The sequence below is a fragment of the Mustelus asterias genome, unplaced genomic scaffold (assembly GCF_964213995.1).
Source record: "Mustelus asterias unplaced genomic scaffold, sMusAst1.hap1.1 HAP1_SCAFFOLD_35, whole genome shotgun sequence".
Taxonomy (NCBI): domain Eukaryota; kingdom Metazoa; phylum Chordata; class Chondrichthyes; order Carcharhiniformes; family Triakidae; genus Mustelus; species Mustelus asterias.
In genome coordinates this window covers 4,828,533-4,846,396 of record NW_027590117.1, presented here as the reverse complement: position 1 = coordinate 4,846,396, position 17,864 = coordinate 4,828,533, and the positions used below count along the sequence as shown (strand labels likewise).

At 44.8% G+C, this 17,864-nt stretch overlaps 2 protein-coding genes, 1 long non-coding RNA gene and 1 other non-coding gene across 4 annotated transcripts in view; 2 read left to right on the top strand and 2 right to left on the bottom strand.

Moving 5' to 3' along the window:
- Positions 1-17,864, top strand: part of LOC144482285 (uncharacterized) — an 872,976-nt gene that overhangs the window by 97,102 nt on the left and 758,010 nt on the right. The window lies entirely within an intron of this gene.
- Positions 1-17,864, bottom strand: part of LOC144482277 (uncharacterized) — a 411,284-nt gene that overhangs the window by 50,874 nt on the left and 342,546 nt on the right. The gene's annotated exons all lie outside the window — the stretch shown is intronic.
- trnas-uga (transfer RNA serine (anticodon UGA)) lies at positions 5,191-5,272 on the top strand. The gene has a single exon. It is a non-coding gene; the product is annotated as a tRNA-Ser (tRNA).
- LOC144482339 (uncharacterized) lies at positions 8,688-16,869 on the bottom strand. The gene is made up of 3 exons (XR_013495942.1): positions 16,587-16,869; positions 16,016-16,164; positions 8,688-11,125 (listed from the first exon to the last, which is right to left on the bottom strand). It is a non-coding gene; the product is annotated as an uncharacterized LOC144482339 (long non-coding RNA).

The window sequence follows — 17,864 nt, the reverse complement described above, 5'->3', positions numbered from 1 at the left end:
ACTGTAAGGTCCCAGGACGGAATTTATCCTCCTTTTAGCCTTTGCTCTGTATCCCGGGGGCTTCGTTATAGTTTTTCGCCTCAGTAACTGTTAAACACTCTGAAGCCCGCTCCCCGCAGATTGTCTTTGAATTCATTCATGGAATGTGAGTGTCGCTGTCTGGGTCAGCATTAGTTGCCCATCCCTAATTGCCCTTGGGTAGGTGGTGATGAGCTGCCTTCTGGAACCGCTGCAGTCCATGGAGTGTACGGCCACATCAGTAAACCAGATTCCGCGGCAACAGTTATATCTGTTTTTTCAGTTATTATAGCGGTTGCAGACATCATTGTGTTTCTTTAGGGTGAAGATACAAATTAACTGCTCTCGGAGTCTCTCAATTTTCCTGTTTTATTTGTTTTTCCTGCACTGACAGGTAACAGTAAATCACAACCTCAACAACCAGTGACAGCCAGTTAAATAATCATCCCCCACTCGCTGATAATGGAGTTTCTGACAGTGGCAGACATGTTCTGACCATCCTCCGATTGGGCCCGAAGGTGACCAGATTCACTGTCAGAGCTGGACTTTCAGACTGAGGGGGTGGCAGAGCCAGGTGAGTGATGGTGGTGACTGTGCGAACATTTGACCAAGGGTCAGTTCCTGGCCATCACAGTGGTAATTCATTTAATTATCTATCGCAGGTCAGAACAGTAGGTGGGCACTCCTAAAATAAAATTGACTAAAAATTCTCATCATCGCTGTGTTTCTAATGGAAAATCCACATTCAATTTGCTTTCAGCTGAAATGTTGTTTAAATGAAAGAAAAGGCCTCAAAACTAATCAATGAGTTCTCAGTCAGAAACAATAGTAAAAAGAAAGGTGGCCTAAACTGTCCAGAACTACGAGACAAGCCAAGTTCAGTTTACAAACTGTGCTATGGACACATCTGGTATCTGATGAAATCAGCCTCAGGAAGTTCAGTAATTATAACTAATGAAAATAACGGTTGTTTAAGCAGAGTGAGCGATGGTGGTATAGGGGTGAGCATAACTGCCTTCCAAGCAGATGACCCAGGTTTGATTCCTGGCCAATGCATTGGTCATTTATTTTGAACCTTATCCACGGCCTCTTGTGTTTTAAACTGAGTGGACAAAAACAGGGCGAACGAAACATTTGACAGGAATGAAATAAAATGCAGATACCTTTTTCATTTTTTGTTCGGACATAATTCTTTTTTAATGAAAAATATTGGAAGAGAAAATCAAGTCTCTGACCGAATAAATGAATTTTCAGCCAGACACAAAGACTCAAAGTAAAAGTAGAGGAACAAATTTCAGCTCCCACACTGTGTGTTGCGCAATCCTGGTGCCTGATGAAGTTAATATGAACTTTACTGAGGTGGTTACATTATTCTGACAAATAAGATCTGCCAAAAGATAAAATACTGGAAAATCTCAGCAGATCTGACAGCATCTGTAAAGAAAGAAAAGAGCTGACGTTTCGAGTCCAGATGACTCTTTGTCAAAGCTTTGACAACGGGTCGTCTGGACTCGAAACGTCAGCTCTTTTCTCTCCTTACAGATGCTGCCAAACTTGCTGAGATTTTCCAGCATTTTCTCTTTTGGTTTCAGATTCCAGCATCCGCAATGATTTGCTTTAATTTGTTAAATAAGCAGCTGCTGTGGCCGCGTGGTTAAGGCGTTGGATTTGAAACCCGATGGGGCTTCTCTGTGCAGATTCGAGCCCCGCTGCCAGCGAATGTGACTGGAAATGTATGCTTTAGACAGCCACAGAGTTGCAAATCCTATTTTTTTGGAAAGAATTATTTGGATCTCCAGCATGCTTTCAGCTACATAACAAGAAGGTGAGCTTGGAAAGGACACCTGAGTGTCCTCAGTCTGGCAAGGACAAGATAGGCCGAATGGATTCCTTCTATGCTGTTACATTTCTCTGGTTCTTTCGAAGGTGACATGAGGAAAATCAAAGCATGAGCAGAATGACAAAGGCATCAACAGGGGCACAAGGACAAAACAAGGTCTCACGTCAGAGGAAGATTTTTATTAATAACACACAGAACATAAGAAATACATTTATTTAATTGAGCTGGATCCTGGAAAATGAAACAAACTTCGAACCAATCAGTGCCTATCTGAGAACTGGCAAGGAATATGGCTGACATTGATACGATTCATAGTGAATTTGTTTATAGAATAATAGAATCATGGAGTACAGAAGAGGCTCTTCGGCCCATCGAGTCTGCTCTGACATCGAAGAAGCATCTGATCTCCAATCAAATCGCATCCACCACCACTTGACCCATAGGCCTGAATGTTATGATATGCCAATTGCTGAACACATACTTTTAAAGGATGTGAGGCAACTTGCCTCCATCACCTTCCAAGGCAGCGCATTCCCGACCGTCACTACTCTTGGGTAAAAATGTTTTTCCGCACATCCACCCTAAACATCCTGCCCCTCACATTGAACCTATGTCCTCTTTTTACTGACCCTTCAACCAAGGGGAACAGCTGCTTCCTATCCACTCTGTCGATGCCCTCATAATTTTGTACACCTCGATCAGGTCCCCCCTCAGTATTCTCTGCTCTCAAGAAAACAATCCAAGCCTACCCAATCTCCCTTCAGAACATACATGTTCCATCCCAGACAGCATCATGGTGAATTTCCTCTGCAACCCCTCCAGTGCAATCACATCCTTCCTATCTTGTGGCGACCAAAACTGCACACAGTACTCTAGCTGTGGCCCCACCAAAGTTCTATGCAACTCCAACATGACATTTTATTGCAGTCGATGCCCCGATTGTTAAAGACAAGTGCCCCATATGTTTTTTTTTCACCATCCTACTAACATACCCTTCTACCTTCAGAGATTATGGACCAACACGCCAATGTCCCTTTATTCCACAGAACTTCCAAGTGCCATGCCCTTCATTGAATACTTCCTTGCCAAATTATTCCTTCCAAAGTGTGTTACCTCACATCTTTCGGGGTTAAATTCCATCTGCCACTTATCCGCCCGTTTGACTATCCTGTCTATATCTTCTTGCAGACTAAGAAACTCAGCCTCCCTTTCACCACCCAGCCAATCTTTATGCCATCTGCAAAGTCACTCATCCTACCCCGTCATTTATATTAATGATTTGGATGAGAATTTAGAAGGCATGGTTAGTACGTTGGCAAATTACACCAAGATTGGTGGCAGAGTGGACAATGAAGAAAGTTACCTCGGATTGCAGTGGGATCTTGATCAATTGAGTCAATGGGCCAATGAATGGCAGATGGAATTTGATTTAGATAAATGTAAGGTGATGTATTTTGGTGGATTAAACCACGACAAGACCTATTCAGTTCATGGTAAGACTTTGGGGTGAGTTATAAAACAAAGAGATCTCGGGGTACAGGTTCATAGCTCCTTGAAAGTGGAGTCACATGTGGACAGGGTGGTGAAGAAGACATTCGACATGCTTGGTTTCAGTGGTCAGAACATTGAACATGGGAGTTGGGACATCTTGTTGAAATTATACAAGACATTCGTAAGGCCACGTTTGGAATACGGTGTACAGTTCTGGTCACCCTATTATGGGAAGGAAGGATATTAAACTAGAAAGAGTGCAGAAAAGATTTATTAGGATGCTACCAGGATTTGATGGTTTGAGTTATAAGGAGGGGTTGGATAGACTGGAACTTTTTTTTTTCCCTGGAGCACAGGAGACCTGGAGGTGATATAAAGAGGCCTATATCATAATGAAGAAATAGATAAGGTAGATAGCCAACAGCTTTTCCCCACAATATGGGAGTCTAAAACTAGAGAACATAGGTTTACGATGAGAGGGGAGGGATACAAAAGGGTCCAGAAGGGCAATTTATTTCACACAGAGAGTGGTGTGTGGAACGAGCTGCCAGAGGTAGTAGAGGCGGGTACCATTTTGTCTTTTAAAAAGAATTTAGACAATTACATGGGTGAGCTGGATATAGAGGGATATGGACCAAACACGGGCAATAGGGACGAACTTAATGGCAAAAATTGGGCGGCATGGACATGTTGTGCCGAAGGGCCTTTTTCCATGCTGTGAACCTCCATGACGAGATTTATTGACACACACAGCAAATCCAAATTATTTTTCCCTGCTGCCATCTCCTGGCTGAACGCAAGTTGTGCAACAAGGTCACGATTCAATCAAACCTTCATAGATTGGAGTGAAATAACATCAACATGGTTCTGACCGATTAACATGATTGCAAAACATGATATTAATCAAATTCCATGTCCCAAGGACCTGCTTTCTGATTGGGCGACCATGCTCAACGCGATCTATCGGAAAGTGTAAAACTCCCAGAACGGGAATGTCGGTTATATAATTCTCTAAGCTGTGATTTCTCTGCCACTTGATTGCTTGTGTATTCGTTCTATAAATAAAGAGGGGGTGACAGAGCCAGGTGGTGTTGTGGTGACTGTGCGAGCATTTGACCAAGGGTCAGTTCCTGACCCAGAGTTTTGACTTATTTAATTGGCTATCTCTGGTCAGAACAGAAGGGGGACACTCCTAAAAAAAATCACCAAATATTCTCATCATCCATGTGTTTCTAACATAAAATCAAGCTTCAATTTCCGTTCAGTGGAAACTTTGTTCAAATGAACTGCAAATCTAATCAGAGTTATCAGTCAGAAACAACAGCAAAAAGGTGGCTCAAACTGTCCAGAGAAACGAGACAAGCCAAGTTCAGGTTTAAAAAATGGGCCAAGGACACACCTGGTGTCTGCTGAAATCAGCAACTAAGGTAGTTTTGTAATTATAACTGATGAAAATAACAACTGCTTCCGCAGAGTGAGCGATGGTGGGAGAGTGGTGAGCAGAGCTGCCTTGACCCGGGTTCGATTCCCGGCCATCGCATTGGTAATGTATATTGGACATTATCGGCGCCCTCTTGTGGTTTACACGCACCATTTGACTGAAATGAAGTGGACTTTATTTTTCGGATGCAGAATTCGGGTTCAATTTGATTTTAATGAAAGGTTATTGAAAAAGAATAACAAGTCTGAACTAGTGAATGATTTCTGGATCAGAGACAAAGATACAAATTAAAAGGAGACGAACAAATTTCAACTCACACGCTGTGCTCTGCATCATTCCGGTGCCTGATAAAGGTCTGTGAATGTTGCTAAGGCGGTTACATCATAACAACAAATAAGCAGCTGCGATGGCCGAGTGGTTAAGGCGTTGGACTTGAAATCCAATGGGGTTTCCCCGCGCAGGTTCGAACACTGCTCGCAGCGAGTGCGATTTGAAATATTAAATCTCCTGCTTCAGGGCAGTCACTGGCTCAAAGAAGGTTTGCAAAGTTTTGGCATTTAGTATTTGGATCTCCATCGTGCATTCAGCTGCATGGCTCCGGGCTGGGTGCAGGAAGATGGGCTTGGAAAGGACACCTGGGTGTCCTTATTATTTTGTAAATTGAATTTGTGTCTTTATATGCCCTATTGTGAATAGAACTCCCACTCACCTGATGAAGGAGCAGCAAGCTTTGTTACCAAATAAACCTGTTGGACTTTCACCTGGTATTGTGAGATTTCTTGCTGTGTCCTTGGACTGGCATGGCAGGATAGGTTCAATGGCTTCCTTCTGTGCTGTTACTTTTCTATAATTCTTCCTGTGGTTCGATGTGAAAATTCATAACATGAACATTTTCTTTTAAAAGCAGCATCAAGGCACAAAGGCAAAATACGGTCTCATGTCAGAGGAAGATTCTTATGCAATGGCATAAGTTTGCACATTCTGCTCGTGTCTGCGTGGGTTTCCTCCGGGTGCTGCGGTTTCCTCCCACAGTCCAAAGATGTGCGGGTTAGGTTGATTGGCTAGGTTAAAAATTGCCCCTTAGAGTCCTGGGATGTGTAGGTTAGAGGGATTAGCGGGTAAATATGTGGGGGTAGGGCCTGGGGGGGATTGTGGTCGGTGCAGACTCGATGGGCCGAATGGCCTCCTTCTGCACTGTAGGGTTTCTATGATTTCTATGAATGCACACAGAGCATAAAAATACATTTCATCAGAATACATTGAATGAATATTTCAAAATGCTGCTTCGGTGATATCACATCATGTTCATTCAAACACATTGCAACAAGCTGGTCATTACTGGGCGTTCTGTATTCCTCGTTATAACAGTTTGGGAATGGAAGGAGCAGGTTCACATCTGCACATTGACAGGGTCAAACTGTCTCAGATTGACAGCTCCCAGGACAGGCTTTCCTCTCCTCTCGCTCTGTGCTGTGGATTCTCAAGGATTAGTTGGAGTTTCCCAGCTCAGTCACTGTAAAAGCCTCTGAGGCCAGCAATGCTCACAGTATCTGCTCCCCAGATTCAGGGGGCTGCAGCCAATCAGAGCTGTGCCTGATTTAACCCAGAACTGGTTGAAATGATGATGTGGTTCACAAGCTGATTTCTATTTAATCAGATGAAGATACAGATTGTGTGCACTCAGTCACTAAGCAACAATATCCCGCCTTCATATAGAGTGGATGAGAGTGGGTGGAGGGAGAGACAGAGACAGAGTGAGTTAGGGAGGTGAGACACAGACGGCCAGACAATGTCTCAGTGACAGAAATCCTTGTAAATTCCAGATTTAGCCAGAAAGATTCTGTTGGAGAAACAGAAGCTGCAGTATCAGTTCTCACTGATACTGTGGAAGAGACACATTATGAATCCCACTCTCAGGAACGGTGCTGCCTTTTGACAGAAGAGATGGGGAGAGGCAAAATAAACTGAATGGTCCAGTTCTAAACAGTGTGCAGGCTCAGAGGGAGTAGGTTCAGGAAGATATTTGAAAGTGAGACAGTTTAGGACAGTCGCTTGCAAAGTGGATGGGATCCTTGGCTTCACAAATGGAAGCACTGAGTATCCATTGGATCCCGCATAATCCACAGTGTAAAAGGAGGCCATTTGCCCATTGCATCTGCACTGACTCTCTGGAAGAACATCTTTCGCCCATGGCTAACCCTCTTACTCTACACATCTTGGGTCACTAAGGGGCAATATATCATGTCTAATCCATTTATTCTGCACATCTTTAGTCTATGGGAGGAAACTGGAGCACCTGGGGAAACCCATGCAGATACAAGGAGAATGTGCAAACTCCACACAGACAGTCAGCCATGGAGGAATTGAGCATGGGTCTCTGGCGCTGTGAAGAAGCAGCACTAACCAGTGCCACTCTGCTGGTGTAACTTTAACAATCCAATTCCTTTCTGAATGCCTCACTTGAAGCTGCATCACCACATTGTCAGACAATGCATCCCAGAGCTGAACTGCTCACTGCGGGAAAGGGTTTTCTCATGATGCTTCAATCACTAATGAAGGGTCAGTAAATTGGTCCACGGGGGTGAAAGGGCTTCATATGATGTGACCCTTCGTAAACTGGGTCTGTATTCTCTGTGATTCACAAGCATGAGAGGCAAAACATTAAAACATACAAGATTCTGAAGGGGTTTGATTTTGTGGACATTGGGAGATTGCGGAAGCTGGCTCAGTGTAAGGATCAGATCATTTCGCACTGACATGAGAATAAATTTCTGCACTAATTGACCCAAGATGTGTAGAATAAGAGGGTTAGCCATGGGCGAAAGATGTTCTTCCAGAGAGTCAGTGCAGATGCAATGGGCAAATGGCCTCCTTTTACACTGTGGATTATGCGGGATCCAATGGATACTCAGTGCTTCCATTTGTGAAGCCAAGGATCCCATCCACTTTGCAAGCGACTGTCCTAAACTGTCTCACTTTCAAATATCTTCCTGAACCTACTCCCTCTGAGCCTGCACACTGTTTAGAACTGGACCATTCAGTTTATTTTGCCTCTCCCCATCTCTTCTGTCAAAAGGCAGCACCGTTCCTGAGTGTGGGATTCATAATGTGTCTCTTCCACAGTATCAGTGAGAACTGATACTGCAGCTTCTGTTTCTCCAACAGAATCTTTCTGGCTAAATCTGGAATTTACAAGGATTTCTGTCACTGAGACATTGTCTGGCCGTTTGTCTCACCTCCCGAACTCACTCTGTCTCTGTCTCTCCCTCCACCCACTCTCATCCACTCTATATGAAGGCGGGATATTGTTGCTTTGACATGCTCCATTGTTGAATACACTAGTGGTGGCACAGTGGTTAGCATTGCTGCCTCAAAGCACCAGGGAACCGGGTTCAATTCCACCTTGGGTGATTGCCTGTATGATGTTTGCACATCCTCCCCATGTTTGCGATTCATCCCATTCTCCAAAGTTTAGATGGATTGACCATGCTAAACTGCCTGTTAGTGTCCCAAATATATTGGTTAGGGGGATTAGCAGAATATGTGGGGTTACCGGGATAGGTTCTGGGTGGGATGCTCTGTCAGAGAGTCAGTGCAGATTCAATGGATCAAATGGCCTCCATCTACACTGCAGGTTATGACAGTCTATGACAATTAAGGCTGAGATAGACAAATTTTGGTTTCTCAGGGAATCAAGGGAGTGAGGAGTAAAGTGGAGTTCAATCCCAAGATCTGAAACTCCATAAGCAGCTGGTATGCCCACACCTGGAGTCTGCATCCACAGTTTGGAACCCACACTTTCAAAAAGATATACAGCTGATAGAAAGAGTGCAAAGCTGTGTAACCAGGAAAATGGAAGGCATGAGGGGAATACTTAGTGAGGCATTAAGAATTATTGGATTGCAACCTTTCAAGAGGTTGTTTTATTGTTTAGTTCAAATTTATAAATTGATACATGACCTTATTACCCAAGCTTGAAAAGTTCTTTATTCGGAGTTACCATATTTTTGGTGATCGTCAGTATCAACTACAGAAATTTGATTCACATCTTAATAGTCACAGTTTGTTTTCTCCCCAATAGAACTGCTGATATTTCAAATGATTTTGTTAGGAATGCTGAAAATGTAGTGACTTTTTAGAAAACTTGTCAGAAATATAGTGTGATTTCTATCTATGTATTGTCTGATGATGTTGCTGTTCTTGTTTTAATACTGTGCCTATGTGCTTTGCACTGTATGGCAATAAAGACACATAAACCATAATTGTTTTGAATGGTTTAACATTATTGATGAGCCACATAGTAAATGTCTGCCCTTATTTCCTGTGTTCTTGTGACTGGACAAGACACAAGCATGGATACTGAGGGGAAAAAAAGGGTGGAAATTACAGAGGCAATGGTTAAAAGTTTTCTATCCGAGCTAGTTATATGAGTGGTGCCAGAGGACTGGAGAATTGCAAATGATAAATACACTTGTTCAGAAAAGGCTGTGTGGATAAGCCAACTAAAGTCCAATCAGTTTAACCTCAGCAACGTGAAATATCCTCCAAACACTGGAGATTAAATTAACACTCACTTGTGCTGATGTACATAAAGGAAAACACATACATAATGATTAAAGGGGAATCATATTTTACTTGCTGAAGATTTTATTGCGGGTAACAGAAAAGGTTGATGAGGGGAATGTGGTAAATGTGAACATGGACTGGCAAAAAGCATTTTATAAATAAAGGGGCACACAGCAAACTTGTGGTAACATTTGGAGCTGATAGAATAAAAGGGACAGCAGCAACATGGATAGGAATCTGACAGAGTGACAGGAAACACAGCAGTGGGAAATGTTTTTATTTGGAATGGAGGTCGGTTCAAGTGGGATTCCAGGAGGGTTGGTGTTAGGAATCCTGCTCTTCCTGATACATATTAGAGACATCGGCAATGCTGCACAGAGCACACATTCAAAATTGTGGTAATTACACAATACGTGACAGCATTGTGAACTGTGAGGGGGTAGTGTTGAAGCTCAAAGTTACTTCGACAGCTTGTGGATTAGTGAGACAAGACCAATTTAAAGCAGAGAAGTGTGAAATGATTTATTTCAGTGGGAAGTAAAGGGAGAGACAATATGAAAAAACTAATACAATTGTAAAGGCATGCAGGAACAAGGGACTTGTGATTAAGTGTGACACTAATAATTGCTGTTTGGGTGACAGGTTGAGAGTGTGGTTACTAAAGTATTTGGGATTGTGAGCTTTATACATAGGGGCACAGCTTACAAGACCAAGCAAGTTATGGGAAAGCTGTATAAAACCCTGGTTTGGCCTCAGTTGGAGTATTGAATTATCTGCAGGACAGCACTGTTTAGAAAAGAGGGTAAGGCATAAAAAAGGTTGCAATAAATCACTGGGCGAGGGTCCAGGGATGAAGAAGTTCAGTTGCATCGGGAGATTGGAGATTTTGGGTCTTTGGTGAAGAGAAGGTTGAGAGGAGATTTGATAGAGGTGTTCAGAATTGTGGAGGGAAGTGGAAAGAGCTGACAGGGAGAAGCTGTCATGTCCCAATCTTCCTCTGTCAGGAAGTGTTCCCCAAACTGAATGAACAGGGCACTGTTCCTGGTTACACTTCTCTGGCAATGCTAAATATTCCGAGTATTTGTTTTAATGTGTAATATTTAAGATAATTATACAAACACAACAAATTGTTTAGAGTAAAGAAGAGACATTAAAAGTGAAAATTCATGTTGACATCTCTCTGCTGGGCTTTGAGTCTTTCCAGTATGGGCCACTGATCTGATTAATCCAATGATGCTTTTCCCAGTCGCCTGCGTAACATGGCTTGAATCCTGGACTTTCAGTTTTTGAACTGCACAGCAGAGCGTTTAAGAAAGTATTGGGGCTGAATGGCCTCATCTGTGCTCCAGTCCTCCTTCCGTGAGCTGATCTGACACCCACCCCAGAGTGGAGTTGCTGCACAGATTGCCTTAAAAATGGTCTCTCAGCTGAGGGAATAACTGTGAATCTCATCACCACTTCCATCCTGACTAATTTCCTCCACTTCAAACCGTCCATCAATGCCAGGAGTCAGAACTGGAGTAGGAGTCTCCACCAATGATTCAGTCCCATCTTTGACCACTCGAGCATCCTGCCTTGCCTCACATCTTCTCTGTTCTCCAGCAGCGATGATGTTCCAGGGTCTTGGCTACTCTGAGTGGCCTGTTCGAGGACCGCCTTGCTCCAAAGCAGCTGCCTTTTGATGTTTGTCAGCAAGTTGTTGAAACTTGGCTCCTCTTCACCTCCAACTTCAGACCAATCGGGGACTTCCATCTTCCAAGCTTCTGGGGCTGGTTGAGCAGAAACAACAATAATTGAGGATTTTGCAGCGTTGCCACATTCGAGCAGATTTCCACCTGGGGCATTTCATTAAACACCGGCTTTTTCACTTCATTAACAACTGTAGCAATGGCAATGCAATGTATTGGCCCATTTATCCTCACATAGGATTTCGCACATCATGTTGAAGTTGCACAAGACATTGGGAAGGCCACACTAGGAATACCGTATGCAGTTCTGGTCACCCTATTATAGAAAGACCATTATTAAATTTGAAAGAGTGCAGAAATGATTTACTAGGATGCTACCGGGACTTGATTGTTTGAGTTATAAGGAGAGGCTGAATAGACTGGGACTTTTTTCCCTGGAGTGTAGGAGGCGTGGGGTGATGTTATAGAGGTCTATAAAATAATGAGGGCCATAGATCAGCAAGATAGTCAATATCTTTTCCCAAAGATAGCAGAGTCTAAAAGTGGAGAGCATAGGTTTAAAGTGAGAGGGGAGAAACACAGAGGGTGGAGTCTGGAACGAGCTGTCAGAGATAGCAGCAGAGGTGGTTACAATTTTGCCTGGGCGGCATTGATGAGTTGGGCTGAACGGCCTGTTTCCAGCTGTAAATCTCTGTGCCAGTATGACTATGACTCCAGCCCTATCCGGAAACGATGCAGGTTGTCACTATCATTGCTGTAAGTGGAGGTGGACAATGCTCATTCACAACATCTGTATTCCGTATGAACAGCTGGCAGGTAGAACACCAAATCAATGGTAAATATTCTGTCAACATCCAGTGAAACTGGGGAACTATGTTAACGGGTCGGTATATTGACAACACAGGACTCTGTGACAATAGCTTCATCCCCAACAGGGTGATGTCACCACATCCACAATTTCCCCAGTTTGGAGATTCCAGTCAGGAAGCAAGGAGCAAAGTGTAAGACACCAGAGAAAAGACAAGAGATCTTCATTTCTATCAAACAAATCATTATGTCAGGAGTTCCCAAAGGACAGCCAATGAATGACTTCTTTAAGAGGTCATAGTCATAGAATTTTACAGCACAGATAGAGGCCATTCAGCCCCTCGTGTATATACTGGCCATCAGCATCTATCTATTCTAATCCCATTTTTCAGCGCGTATTCAAACATGTACGACCTGATGAGGGAACCAAACGTAACATTTCCACATTTGCTGACAACACAAAACTGGCGGAATTGTGAGTTGAAGGAGAATGCATGGAGGCTTCAAGGTGATTTGGACAACTTGAGTGAGTGACCAAACACATGGCAGATGCAGTACAACGCGGCTAAACGTGAAGTTCTACATTTTGGTGTGAAAAACAGAAAGGACAGGATGAGAGGAGATCTGATTAAAACATAAAATTCTAACAGGGCTGGACAGATTAGCTGCAGGAAGGATGTTTTCCTTGGTTGGGGAATGTAGAACAAGAGGACACAGTCTTAGGATACGGGGTTCACCATTTAGGAAGAAGAGGAGGAGAGATTTCTTCACCCATAGGGTGGTGAACCTGTGGAATTCTCTACCTCAGAAGCTGTGGAGACCAAGTCACTGCATATATTCAAGAAGGAGAGAGAGGTTTTTTTTAGATTTTACTGGCATCAAGGGGTATTGGGAAAAATGGGAACATGGAATTGAGATAGAGGATCAGCCATGATCACATTGAATGATGGAATAGACTCGAAGGGCTGAATGGCCGACTCCTCTTCCCAGTTTCTATGTTTTCAAGTTCTGATGAAAGGTCACAGACCTGAAACACTAGCTCTGTTTCTCTCTCTAAACAGATGCTGAACAATTTGCTGAGCTTGCTTTTCTGCTTTCATTTCAGATTTCCAGCTTCCGAACAGAACCCAGCCAGAGTCAGCACCTTCAGTAGAGAGGGAGAGAGGAACCAGTGAGTGTAGAACTGAACCCAGCCAGAGTCAGCACCTTCAGTAGAGAGGGAGCGAGGGACCAGTGAGTGTATAACTAAACCCAGCCAGAGTCAGCACCTTCAGGAGAGAGAGAGAGGAACCAGTGAGTGTAGAACTGAACTCAGCCAGAGTCAGCACCTTCAGTAGAGAGGGAGAGAGGAACCAGTGAGTTAGAACTGAACGCAGCCAGAGTCAGCACCTTCAACAGAGAGAGAGAGAGAGAGAGGAACCAGTGAGTTAGAACTGAACCCAGCCAGAGTCAGCACCTTCAGGGGAGAGAGAGAGGAATCAGTGAGTTAGAACTGAACCCAGCCAGAGTCAGCACCTTCAGTAGAGAGGGAGAGAGGAACCACTGAGTTAGAACTGAACCCAGCCAGAGTCAGCACCTTCAGTAGAGAGAGAGAAACCAGTGAGTTAGAACTGAACGCAGCCAGAGTCAGCACCTTCAATAGAGAGAGAGAAACCAGTGAGCGTAGAACTGAACCCTGCCAGAGTCAGCACCTTCAGGAGAGAGAGAGAGAGGAACCAGTGAGTGTAGAACTGAATCCAGCCAGAGTTAGCACCTTCAGTGGAGAGAGAGAAACCAGTGAGTGTAGAACTGAAGCCAGCCAGAGTCAGCACCTTCAGGAGAGAGGGAGGAACCAGTGAGTGTAGAACTGAACCCAGCCAGAGTCAGCACCTTCAAGAGAGAGAGAGAGAGAGAAACCAGTGAGTGTAGAACTGAACCCTGCCAGAGTCAGCACCTTCAGGAGAGAGGGAGGAACCAGTGAGTGTGGAACTGAACCCAGCCAGAGTCAACACCTTCAGGAGAGAGAGAGAGAAACCAGTGAGTGCAGAACTGAACGCAGCCAGAGTCAGCATCTTCAGGGGAGAGGGAGGAACCAGTGAGTGTGGAACTGAACCCAGCCAGAGTCAGCACCTTCAGAGGATAGAGAGGTAACTAATCTAAACCCTGTATTCAAGAACAGATGATGTGGAGATGCCGGTGTTGGACTGGGGTAAACACAGTAACAGCTTTAACAACACCAGGTTAAAGTCCAACAGGTTTAGTTGGTAGCAAATGCCATTAGCTTTCAGAGCGCTGCTCCTTCGTCAGATGGAGTGGAAATCTGCTCTCAAACAGGCCACAGTTTGCCCTGTTTGAGAGCAGATTTCCACTCCATCTGACGAAGGAGCAGCGCTCCGAAAGCAAATGGTATTTGCTACCAAATAAACCTGTTGGACTTCAAGAACAGAGGCAGAAAAGAAAGAGGGAACCAATGAACAGTGAGCTGAACGCCGGTCAGCGGGCAGTTGCTGGACTCCATCATCAAGCATTTGGAAATCAGCATGGATTTAAGGGAGGGAAATCATGCTTGACAATACTACTGGAATTCTTTGATGTAACTCGTAGAGTTGACCAGGAAGAACCTGTGGATGCGGTTTATTTAGACTTTCAGAAGGCTTTGGACAAGGTCTCACATGACGTTTTTAAATTTTAAAGGTTAATTTGTTTTTTAGTGTCAGAAGCAGGTTTACATTAACACTGCAATGAAGTTATTGTGAAAATCCCCCACTCGCCAGACTCTGCTACCTGTTCAGGGAGAATTTAGCATGACCAATATAGCTAACTAGCACATCTTTCAGATTGTGGGAGGAAACTGGAGCACCCAGAGGAAACCCACATAGATGCAGACGTACATAGATGTACGTGCAGACTTCACAGTGACAGTGACCCAAGCCAGGAGTCGAAGCCGCGTCCCTGGTGCTGTGAGACAGCAGTGCTCACCCCTGTGCCACCTCTCTACTATATAAAATTAAAGTACATGGGATTGCAGGTAGTGCCTTGTGATGTATAGAAAGCTGGTGAACAGACAGGAAGCAAAGAGATGGCATAAATGGGTATTTTTCCAATTGGAAGGCAGTGATTAGTGGGGTACCGCAGGGATCTGCGTGAGGACCCCAACTGTTCATATTATATATTAATGATTTGGACACGGGAGCTAAATGTATTATCTCCAAATATGTACATGATACAATTGTGTGGGAAGGTGAGCTTTGAGGGGCATGCAGAGATCCTCCAGCGTGATTTGGACAGGCTGAGTGTGTGGGCATCTACATGGCAGATGTAGTATTATGTGGATATTATGGCAGATGATGAAATTTGAATTCACTATGAATCTGCAATCAAAAATCTAATTGTCGCTTGTCATTGAACCCTATCTGGTTTACTAATGTCCTCTAAGCAAGGAATTCTGCTGGGCCAGAGTGTGTTTGAATTGTCACGTCTAAAGGTAACAAAAGCATGGATGAGGGTTTCAGGGACGGGTGAGTTGAGGTATTACAAACACTGTGTGATGTTACACAGCTGGAAATAGGTGATCTTGGTGAAGGAACAGATATGTGGTTGGAATCTTATTTCCGAGTCTGATGAGGTGCCAAGATTATGAGGGTTTGTTCCAAACTCGGACATTGACAGTGGGAGATGGACTCAGTGACTGAGAACAGAATTTGTAGTGGAAACATTGGTCTTCCAAATATTTAATTGGGGGAATTCTCTGCTTAGCCAGTACTCGAGGTCGGAGAAGGAGCGTAATAACTTAATAACAGGGGATTGGTTGTGAGAGGTGATGGTGAGGTAGACCTGGGTGTTATCAGCAGACATGTGAAAACTAACACTGTGCTTTCAGATAATATCACTGAGGGGTAAGGTGCAGATGAAAAATAGGAAGGAGCCAAGGATACATCCTTGGGTGATTTCGGTGGTAACAGAACAGGATGGGAAGAGAAACCATTGCAGGTGATACTTTGCATATGACCAGAAAGATAAGAATGGAACCTGCCGAGTGCAGTCTTACCCAGCTGAACAATCCCTCCTCATCTCCTCATCCTTCTCAACCTACCCACACCTTTGACATGGTTGACTGCCCCATTATGCTCCAATACCTTCCCACTGTCAGGTCAGTGTGCACAGCAGGAGAAGATGTTAATGTACCTGACATCCTGGGAAAACTAATGATGGATGAAAACGAGTGGAGAGAAAGCTGGAGTTCTCAATCATCTTCATCTCGAGCGGCAGCTCCTCCCTCTCAATATGTGTGGTGAGATCAGGCCATTCTGCTCAGTCAGGAACACCCAGACTGACTGTAAGAGAGAGAGAGGCTGTAATTAGAACCAAACAATAAGGGAGATTCACTCAAAGTAACCAAGCCCCATCCCAAAACAGAGCACAGGAAGATCCCAGTATCTAACCGTGGCCTCTGCAAAGTGCGCTGCTCTAACCTGCTGTGACACTGAGCCCAACACACAAAGCACGGGAAGATCCCAATTTCTGTTCTGATTGGTCTGACTCCAGGGAGTTTGCAGTGCCGCTATTGCCCTCGTTTTAGGGCAGTGCCGCTATTGCTGAGACGGGGGAACTGCAGCGTGACATGTTTACACAGGAAGCTGCCATTGGAAACACTAAGCTGCGGATTTATAGAATCCGACAGTGCAGGAGGAGGCCATTCTGCCCATCGAGTCTGCACCAACTACAATCCCACCCAGGTTCTACCCCCAGCACTGACCCGAGCTGGTCCCCATGAAACGAAGGAGCAGTTTCGCACGGCCAATCCACCTAACCCGCACATCTCTGGACTGTGGGAGGAAACCGGAGCACCCGGAGGAAATCCACGCTCCCCACGCTGTGAGGCAGCAGTGCTAACCACTGTGCCACCCCATTTACAGCCGGGCAGGGTGAGATTCCCGCTACCAAAACCCTTCACCCATCCGGTGCCCCGCTGTGGATGGATCCGGGCCCGGGGACTGAAGCCACTGGCGGTACATTTGCTGCCGCTCCGCGCGGTGTCTGATGGGCCCGGGGTAAATCCCCGCCAACGGCCTGCGACCGACAGCTGGGAAAACCAATCGGAAATTGGCGCATCGCGATTATCCAATGGCCGCTCTGCGCCCACTGAGTGACAGCTGCGTTATCCAATCAATGGGTTCCATAGTCAGAAGTTCGAGACCATTGAAAATGATGCTCCCAATTGTAACCAATCGCAGACCGCGTTGCTAACAACAACAGCCCCACAATGTGATTGACATCTTGTCTAGCCAATCGTAACGCAGTGTCCAATCGGACTGTGCCGCTCGTGCGCGACTGCCGGTCCGATGGTCGTGTGTTATCGTTGATATTTGCCCTCTTTTTCGGTCAAACCAAATAAACAAACTCGTGAGCGCCACTCCCAGCCCAGCGTCATTGCGTCATTCAATTCGATCCGGAGCTGAAACCAATGAGAAATCAAAGAGCTGGAGGCGGAAAGAATCCTTAAAGTGGAACTGCTCACACAATTATAGTTGTACAATTATAATTCGTTGATGGCAGTTAAAGCGGCAAAAGGATTGCGGAAAGTCAGAGGATGCAAAAGCTGAAACCCGCGGGAAAGGAAGGAGGAAAGAAATGAAAGGAACAGGCGACAGAAATGACCGAGAGGAAAGCAAGCTGGAAGCCAGGGGCTTTTAGAGAGGGTATTCCAGAGCTGAAAGCCAGAGAGCTGAAAGTCCGAATATCACTGGTGGAGCGAACCAAGTAAGAAGTCTAACAACACCAGGTTAAAGTCCAACAGTTTTATTTGGTCGCAAAAGCCACGAGCTTTCAGAGCGCTGTTCCCTCATCAGGTAAGTCAGGTAACGTGATGAAGGAGCAGCCCTCCGAAAGCTCGTGGATTTTGCGACCAAATAAACATGTTGGACTTTAACCTGATGTTGTGAGGCTTCTTACCATGAGGGCAGAATCAGTGGAGCTCAGATATCTCAGAGGATTGTTATGCTGGTGTTGAATTAAGGTAGGAAGAGCTGAGGAC